The sequence below is a fragment of the Lithobates pipiens genome, unplaced genomic scaffold (assembly GCF_037356315.1).
Source record: "Lithobates pipiens isolate NorthernLeopardFrog02 unplaced genomic scaffold, aLitPip1_a1.2 Scaffold_18, whole genome shotgun sequence".
Classification (NCBI taxonomy): domain Eukaryota; kingdom Metazoa; phylum Chordata; class Amphibia; order Anura; family Ranidae; genus Lithobates; species Lithobates pipiens.
The window spans coordinates 399,556,591-399,564,862 of NW_027507758.1; positions in this window are offsets into that span (position 1 = coordinate 399,556,591).

Consider the following 8,272-nt stretch of genomic DNA (forward strand, 5'->3'; position numbering starts at 1 on the left):
GACACGGATATAAGTCCTCTGGCTTGTTTTTGTTATTTTATTAGGGGATGATAAATTGGATGGGGTAAGGGATTAAGTGATGCCCAACTTGAAAATGTCCATAAAATAGAACCAGGGACAACTTCCTCACTATTTACAGATTCTTCTTCTTCCTTCCTCCTGACAAACTTGGTTCCCTTTTGTACAGCCTCTGCTGGCTCACCCCTGGGGGAACTAACAGTAGTTTTGTTAGCTCAGCAACAGCCCATTACAGGCTAGGATCTCTCAGTCCCTTGGTGAAGTAGCATATATGGCATGAACAGCATCCTTGCACCACCTTCTGCCTTCCTGTAGACACTGATCCCAGTTCTACTGCCTGCAGAAATGCTAGCCCACCTGGCTTCCACCAGCCCACCTGACTGCTTTTCTTTCCAGTCCTCCTGACTGATCCACCCATGGGAACTCCCCAGGGCAAAGTTGGATGAAGACTTAGCACACTACTGTCTTCAAGAGAGACCTGCAACAGCTGGCAGTCTCTCCCCTTGTCTGTCCCTGCACCTTGCTAATCTACTAACAGTCTCTCCTTGCTCTCTCCGCTGCCTCTCCGGTTAGGGTCACTCCAACTGCCTCCTGCGGTGGGATCCTTCCAGACCAGCCTCCCGAGCTCCAGCTTATCATTCACAATAATCCAGTTTAAAGTGGTTGTAAACCCTTACAGACCACTTTAACCACTTAACAACCAGCCCATAGCTGATTAACGGCTACAAGGCAGTTGTTTAACTCTGAGAGGCCGTTAATTAACGGCCTCCCAGAATTCTGCTCTCGCACACCCCCTGGGGCACGCACTCGAGAGCATCTGTGACCGCCGGGTCCACAGGACCCGGCGCATCATGGATCACAGTAAAATGAAAAATGACATGAAAAATGACAGAACGATCACTTGTAAACAAACCGGTGTCATGTTATGACGCCGGTTCCTCCCTCCCCTCTCTGTACCGATCGGTACAGCAGAGGAGGAAGAGATCGGTGTCAGCAGCGATGGGGGCTGCATCTGCAGTGCCCACATCGCTGCTCACCGAATTTAACCCCTCGATACCCTGGAAATACTCTGCAATACCCGCCAATACTCTGCAATACCCGCCAATACTCTTCAATACCCCGCCAATACTCTGCAATACCCGCCAATACGCTGCAACACCAGCCAATACTCTGCAATACCCGCCAATACTCTGCAATACTCTGCAATACCCTGCCAATACCCGCCAATACTCTGTAATACCAGCCAATACTCTGCAATACCCACCAATACTCTGCAATACCAGCCAATACTCTGAAATACCCTGCCAATACTCTGCAATACCCGCCAATACTCTGCAATACCAGCTGATACTCTGCAATACCCCGCCAATACTCTGCAATACCCCGCCAATACCCTGCCATAAATTGCCATACCCAGCCATACTCGGAGATACCCTGCAATACCCATCCATACTCGGAGATACCCTGCAATACCCAGCCATAGACGTCCCCCTCGCCACCCTCCGGTGCTTCTACCGGCTCGCCAATACGATCAAAGCCAGATTTTTTTTATTTCAGGCTTCCCAGCCTAGAAGTGAGATGTGGGGTCTTATTGACCCCATATCTCACTGTAAAGAGGACCTGTCATGCCATATTCCTATTACAAGGGATGTTTACATTCCTTGTAATAGGAATAAAAGTGATCAAAAAATTTATTTTTGGGGAAAAAAAATGTCAAACTGAAATAAATAAAGTAAAATGAACAATACATTTTTTTTTAAAGCTACCCCATGTGCTCGCACACAGAAGCGAACGCATATGTAAGTCCCGCCCACATATGAAAACGGTGTTCAAACCCCACATGTGAGGTATCGCTGCGAACGTTAGAGCGAGAGCAATAATTCTAGCCCTAGACCTCCTCTGTAACTCAAAACATGTAACCAGTAAAAAAATTCAAAGCGTCGCCTATGGGGATTTTTAAGTAGCGACGTTTGGACCCATTCCACGAGCATGTGCAATTTTGAAGAGTGACATGTTAGGTATCTATTTACTCAGTGTAACTTCATCTTTCACATTATGTAAAAATTGGGCTAACTTTACTGTTTTGTTTTTTTTTAAGCACAAAACTGTTTTTTCCCCAAAAAAACACGTTCGAAAAAATTGCTGCGCAAATACCGGGGTTCTATGTAATTTTCTAGCAAATAAATGATGATTTTTTTACATGTAGGAGAGAATTGTCAGAATTGTCCTGGGTGCTCCAGAAAGCCTGATGGCGCTCCCTGCATGTTGGGCCTCTGTATGTGGCCACGCTGTGTAAAAGTCTCACACATGTGGTATCGCCGTACTCGGGAGTAATAGCAGAATGTGCTTTGGGGTGAAATTTGTGGTATGCATATGCTGTGTGTGAGAAATAAACTGATAAAATGCAAATTTTGTGAAAAAAAAAAGGGAAAAAAATCTTGATTTTGCAAAGAATTGTGGGAAAAAATGACAACTTCAAAAAACTCATCATGCCTCTTACTAAATACCTTGGAATGTCTTCTTTCCAAAAAGGGGTCATTTGGGGGGTATTTGTACTTTTACGGCATGTTAGGGTCTCAAGAATTGAAATAGGCCGTCAGTACTTCAAGTGTGATCAATTTTCAGATATTGGCACCATAGCTTGTGGACTCTATAACTTTCCCAAAGACCAAATATTATCCACTAATTTGTACTTATTTTTACCAAAGATATGTAGTGGTATAAATTTTGGCCAAAATTTATGAAGAAAAATTACTAATCTGCTAAATTTTATAACAGAAACAAAGAAAAATTCATTTTTTTACAGAATTTTCTGTCTTTTTTCTTTTATAGCACAAAAAATAAAAAACCCAGCGGTGATTAAATACCACCAAAAGAAAGCTCCATTTGTGTGAAATAAAGGACAAAAATTTCATAAGGGTACAGTGTTGCATGACTGAGTAATTGTCATTCAAAATGTGAGAGCACCAAAAGCTGAAAATTGGTCTGGTTATTAAGGGTGTTTAAGTGCCCAGTGGTCAAGTGGTTAACCTACAGGTAAGCCTAGATTAAGGCTTACCTGTGGGTGCAAGAAATATCTCCTAAACCTACACGGTTAAGGAGATATTTTCCTAAAAACGGGCACCGATGTGTACGGCGCATGCGTGCCGTAGACAACGCTGCAGGCGCACTGAGCGTTCCGTTAATGAAGGCGATCATGCTGTCACTGACGGCTCCCGCGTGCATGCGCCGGAAGTGATGTCGTCGATGCTCCGCCCAGTCACAGCGCCAGAGCAGCAATACCCGGAAGTCACTCCTGGTTTCAAGGCGGCAACGGAGGACGTGAACGAGGGTCGCTTCGGGGGCTTCGATCTCAGGTAAGTAATTCATAATGAGCTAGTATGCTCATTATGCCTTTGTCCTGTCCTGTTTTTTTTTTTTTTGACAGGGTTTACTTCCTCTTTAACAAAATCTAAGTGCACCACAGCTGATTTCCACCATAACGTAATAGTGATTCTTGCTGCCAAAAGCATACCGTATTTATCGGCTTATAACACGTACTTTTTTCCCCCTAATTCAGGGGGAAAGTGGGGGTGCGTTATACACAGATCCCCCACAATTTTTAACCCTTTCTGCCGCTCTCTGCGGCTTTGGGGGTATTTTCGGTGCACTCGGCCGTTCCCGGCTATATTCGGCCGTTCCCGGCTATCTTCGAGCGTTCTCGGCTATAATGTACATTTTTTTCCTTAAACTTCCCTCCTTAAAGTTTTTTTCTTTTAAATTCCCCCCTAAACTTGGGGTGTGTGTTATACGCCGGCGCGTGTTATACGCCGTTAAATACGGTATATAGTATGAGCTGTTTAGGCCATTTTGGGATATCCGAGTCTAGTTTCTATAGCGGTACATTCTTATACTAATTGCTTTACATTAGGAGAACCTCAAATAAAATGTCAAAAATTTTAGGTAAATATGAGAATTTTTTATAGTTACTATAGTTCAGAACTGATAAATGAATATGATTAGTAGAAAATATGCAATGATACCTCTTAACCTGGCCGGTATGTTCTATACAAACAGTGTGTAGAGAGATGGAGATCTACATGTACAACACTAATGACGTCAAAGATCACCAGGCACAGTGTCCTGTTGTTAGGGCCAGTTCACACCAGAACGCGGTGCCAGAAAGACATGTTCAATGTGTATTTCTGCATCATGTTCACAACACACTGCCTTTGTGATCTACTGCGGGTGATAATACATTGTTAACCCCAAACGTAGATTGCAAATTCAGTGTTTGTGGACACAAGATTGCATGGTAGTGCAGCATCATGCAATTAGGCACAGTGCATTTTTGAAAGTAGTGCATGCATTACTTTTTGTGCAGTCAGTTGCGATTTGCAGGCAGGGCCAGATTTACATCTCAGAAGCCTATAGGCATAAAAATCTGAATTCTTAGTGCAGGGTTTAGGAGTGTGTTATGCAGGGAATGCAGGGTTCACCCATGCATTATGCTCAAAATGCAGGGATCAGGAATGTGTTGCACTTAGAATGCAGGGATCAGTAGTGTTTTGCGCTCAGAATGCAGGGGTTCAGCAGTGCATTGCTCTCAAAATGCAGGGGTCAGGAATGTGTTACACTCAGAATGCAGGGTTCAGGAGTGCATTGCGCTCAGAATGCAGTGATCAGGAGTGCGTTATGCTCAGAATGCAGGATTCAGGAGTGCGTTGCACTCAGAATGCAGGGTTCAGGACTGCCCAAGGCTCAGAATGCAGGGATTCAGGAGTGCGTTGCTCTCAAAATGCAGGGGTCAGGAGTAGGGGTGCAACGGATCGGCACCGATCCGCGATCCGAACAGGTCACCCCACTCGGATCGGTACACGCCGCGATCCGCGGAGCGTTCCGTGGTCTCGGCCTTAGGAAAGGCCACGGCTTCAGCCTAGTTCCGGAGCGGCGGCCATCTTGGTACACCCGTCTGCGTTTACAATGTGATCGCTCCGTCAAATGACGGATCGGTCACCTGTAAACAAACTGGCATCATGATGACGCCGCTTCCTCTCTCCCCTCTCTGTACTGATCTGTACAGTGGTGGGGAGAAATCGGATGGCAGCCACAGCCATCCCAGCAATACCCTGCCAATACTCTGCAATACCCTGCCAATACTCTGCAATACATACCCTGCCAATACTCTGCAATACTTACCCTGCCAATACTCTACCAATACTTACTCTGCAATACTTACCCTGCCAATACTTTGCAATACTTACCCTGCCAATACTTTCTCTGCAATACTTACCCTGCCAATACTCTGTAATACTTATCCTGCCAATACTCTGCAATACCCAGCAATGCCCTGCCAATAATCTGCAATACCCAGCAATAATCTGCCAATACTCTGCAATACCCTGCCAATACTTATCCTGCCAATACTCTGCAATACCCTGCCAATACTTATCCTGCCAATATTCTGCAATACCCTGCCAATACTCTGCAATACCCTGCCAATACTTACCCTGCCAATACTTACTCTGCCAATACCCAGCCATACCCATCCATGCTCAGCCAATATTACATTGGGGGAGATGATGTGGATATTACAGTGGGGGAGATGTATATTACAGTGGGGGAGATGTATATTGCAGTGGGGACTATATGGTGGTGGCATTTTCATAGGTTTTTGCAAATTCAATTATTATTTTCTGATCCGAAAAATGATCCGATCCGTGACTCTGATCCGAGGAACGATCCGATCCATGAGTAGGGATGAGCTTGGTGTTCGAGTCGAACGCATGTTCCACTCGAACTCCGGCTGTTCGCCCGTTGGGCAAAGCCAGAACTCTGTGGGCCACTCACGCCAAATTTGCATGGCGCTCACGGCCCACAATGCACGGCGCCATCGCCGTGCATTGCTGGCTCATGATTGGCCAAGCATGCACTGTGACCCCGCATGCTTGGCCAATCACAGCGCCGGCAGTGAGGAGAGCCATGATTGGCCACAGGCAGAATGCCTGTGTTGTCTGTGTGCCTGCATCACAGAATACACCTGTATCTACCCATTGTTGCTGTTCTCTAATTGAGCCATCTGCCATCTGCAGGAGTTAGTGGGCGACTGGGTGTTGTCTGTGTTCCTCCACCGCAGAATACACCTGTATCTACCCATTGTTGCTGTTCTCTAATTGAGCCATCTGCCATCTGCAGGAGTTAGTGGGCGACTGGGTGTTGTCTGTGTGCCTGCACCGCAGAATACACCTGTATCTACCCATTGTTGCTGTTCTCTAATTGAGCCATCTGCAGGAGTTAGTGGGCGACTGGGTGTTGTCTGTGTGCCTGCACATCAGAATACACCTGTATCTACCCTTTGTTGCAGTTCTCTAATTGAGCCATCTGCAGGAGTTAGTGGGCAACTGGGTGTTGTCTGTGTGCCTGCACCGCAGAATACACCTGTATCTACCCTTCATTGCTGTTCTCTAATTGTGCCATCTGCCATCTGCAGGAGTTAGTTAGTGGGTGTTGTATGCTTCCAGCACAGCACAGTATACACCTATATCTACCCTTTATTGCTGGTGTTCTATAATAAAGGCATCTGCAGAAGTTAGTGGGTGTTTTGTGCCTCCAGCACAGCACAATATACACCTGTATCTACCCTTTATTTCTGGTGTTCTATAATGAAGGCATCTGCAGGAGTTAATGGGTGTTTTGTGCCTCCAGCACAGCACAATATACACCTGTATCTGCCCTTTATTGCTGGTGTTCTATAATAAAGGCATCTGCAGGAGTTAGTGGGTGTTTTGTGCCTCCAGCACAATATACACTACCCAATTGCTGGCTTTCCCATCTCCCTGCAGGCCATTACCATGTCAGGAAGGCCAACAAGGAGAGGCAGACAGGCACGAGCCAATAAAAGAGCGCAAGCAGGCGCTGTGTCTAGAGACAACAGTGCTGGTCATGGACAAGGTGTATCGTCATCAGCACATGGCCATGGGACACGCTTGTCCTTATTTTCGGCAGCTGGACATGTTGAGCCGCATCATGCTGAAGACTTGGTAGAGTGGATGACCAAGCCCTCTTCATTCTCCTCATCCTCTCTCACCCAGGCTCAGGGTACTAGCAAAGCAGCTGCCAATGCATCCTCTTCCCTTGTCTCAATGTCATCATCAGTGACTCCTTCCCTAGACCCACCACGTCCTCCTGAGGAGTCCCCCAAACTGTTTGAGCACAGTGTTGGGTACATGCTCCAGGAGGATGCCCAGTGTTTTGAAGGCTCTGATGATGATACCCAGCTAGAGGAAGGCAATATCAAAGGCGGGACTTTTTAGGCATAAACTGTAAGGCCGCGTACACACGCGGGGACTGTTCGCTCAACTTTGTTTGTCAAACAGTTTCAGCGGACAGTCCGCTCAAACTTAGCATGGACGGACTTGCCCACACACGATGAACGAACAGTCCGCTGAAACCGTGCGCGATGACGTGAACGGCACGTACGACGGGACTAGAAAACGACGTCCTATACACTGCAATGCAACCTTCGGCGTGTAAATCCTTTCTGAGCATGCGCGGAACTTAGTTTGATGAACAAGCCTACACACGAGGGGACTGTTCGCTGAAACACTGTTCAGCGGACAAAGTTGAGCGAACAGTCCCCGCGTGTGTACGCGGCCTAAGACTCTACAACAAAATTATAAAAATTATATAAAGTATCTTTATTAAGACAAAATAGAAAAACACTAATCAAATTTTCACAAACACATTAATTCCTTTATACATTCATATTACTTGAATCAGTATGTATATATTGTGCTTCTTTTTCTGAAGGCACGATGTTCTCGAATTGTCACAAACTATTTTCCATCTACAACATACAATAATAAAATAGTTTCTGACAACCACGCTGTATGGTGGATCTTGCTTATTCTTTAAGGCTGTGGATGTGCTTCTTTGCATATTGAGCACTGGGAGCAATATTCAGTGAAACTCTCTCTCAACATAAATGCCCCCCACTATGATGACCGCACGCGGTCTTTAAACATAATATTATTTGGATGGTATTTGTTTTATTCCTTTTTTTGTCTGTTTCATGGACAACGATAGGAATTTTTTTTATGCTGTAGTTAGAACTTTATCCACATTGGTATGCTCTGTTCAGACACCCACGTCCTCTCTCTCTCCCCCCCTCCAGCTACCTGCCATCGCGGTCCCAGTTCTCGCCCAAAAGGGGGACCTTTTCAGGCCTATCCTCCTATTTTGGTGGAAGAAAAAAGTTTTTTGTTTTTTTCTCTGC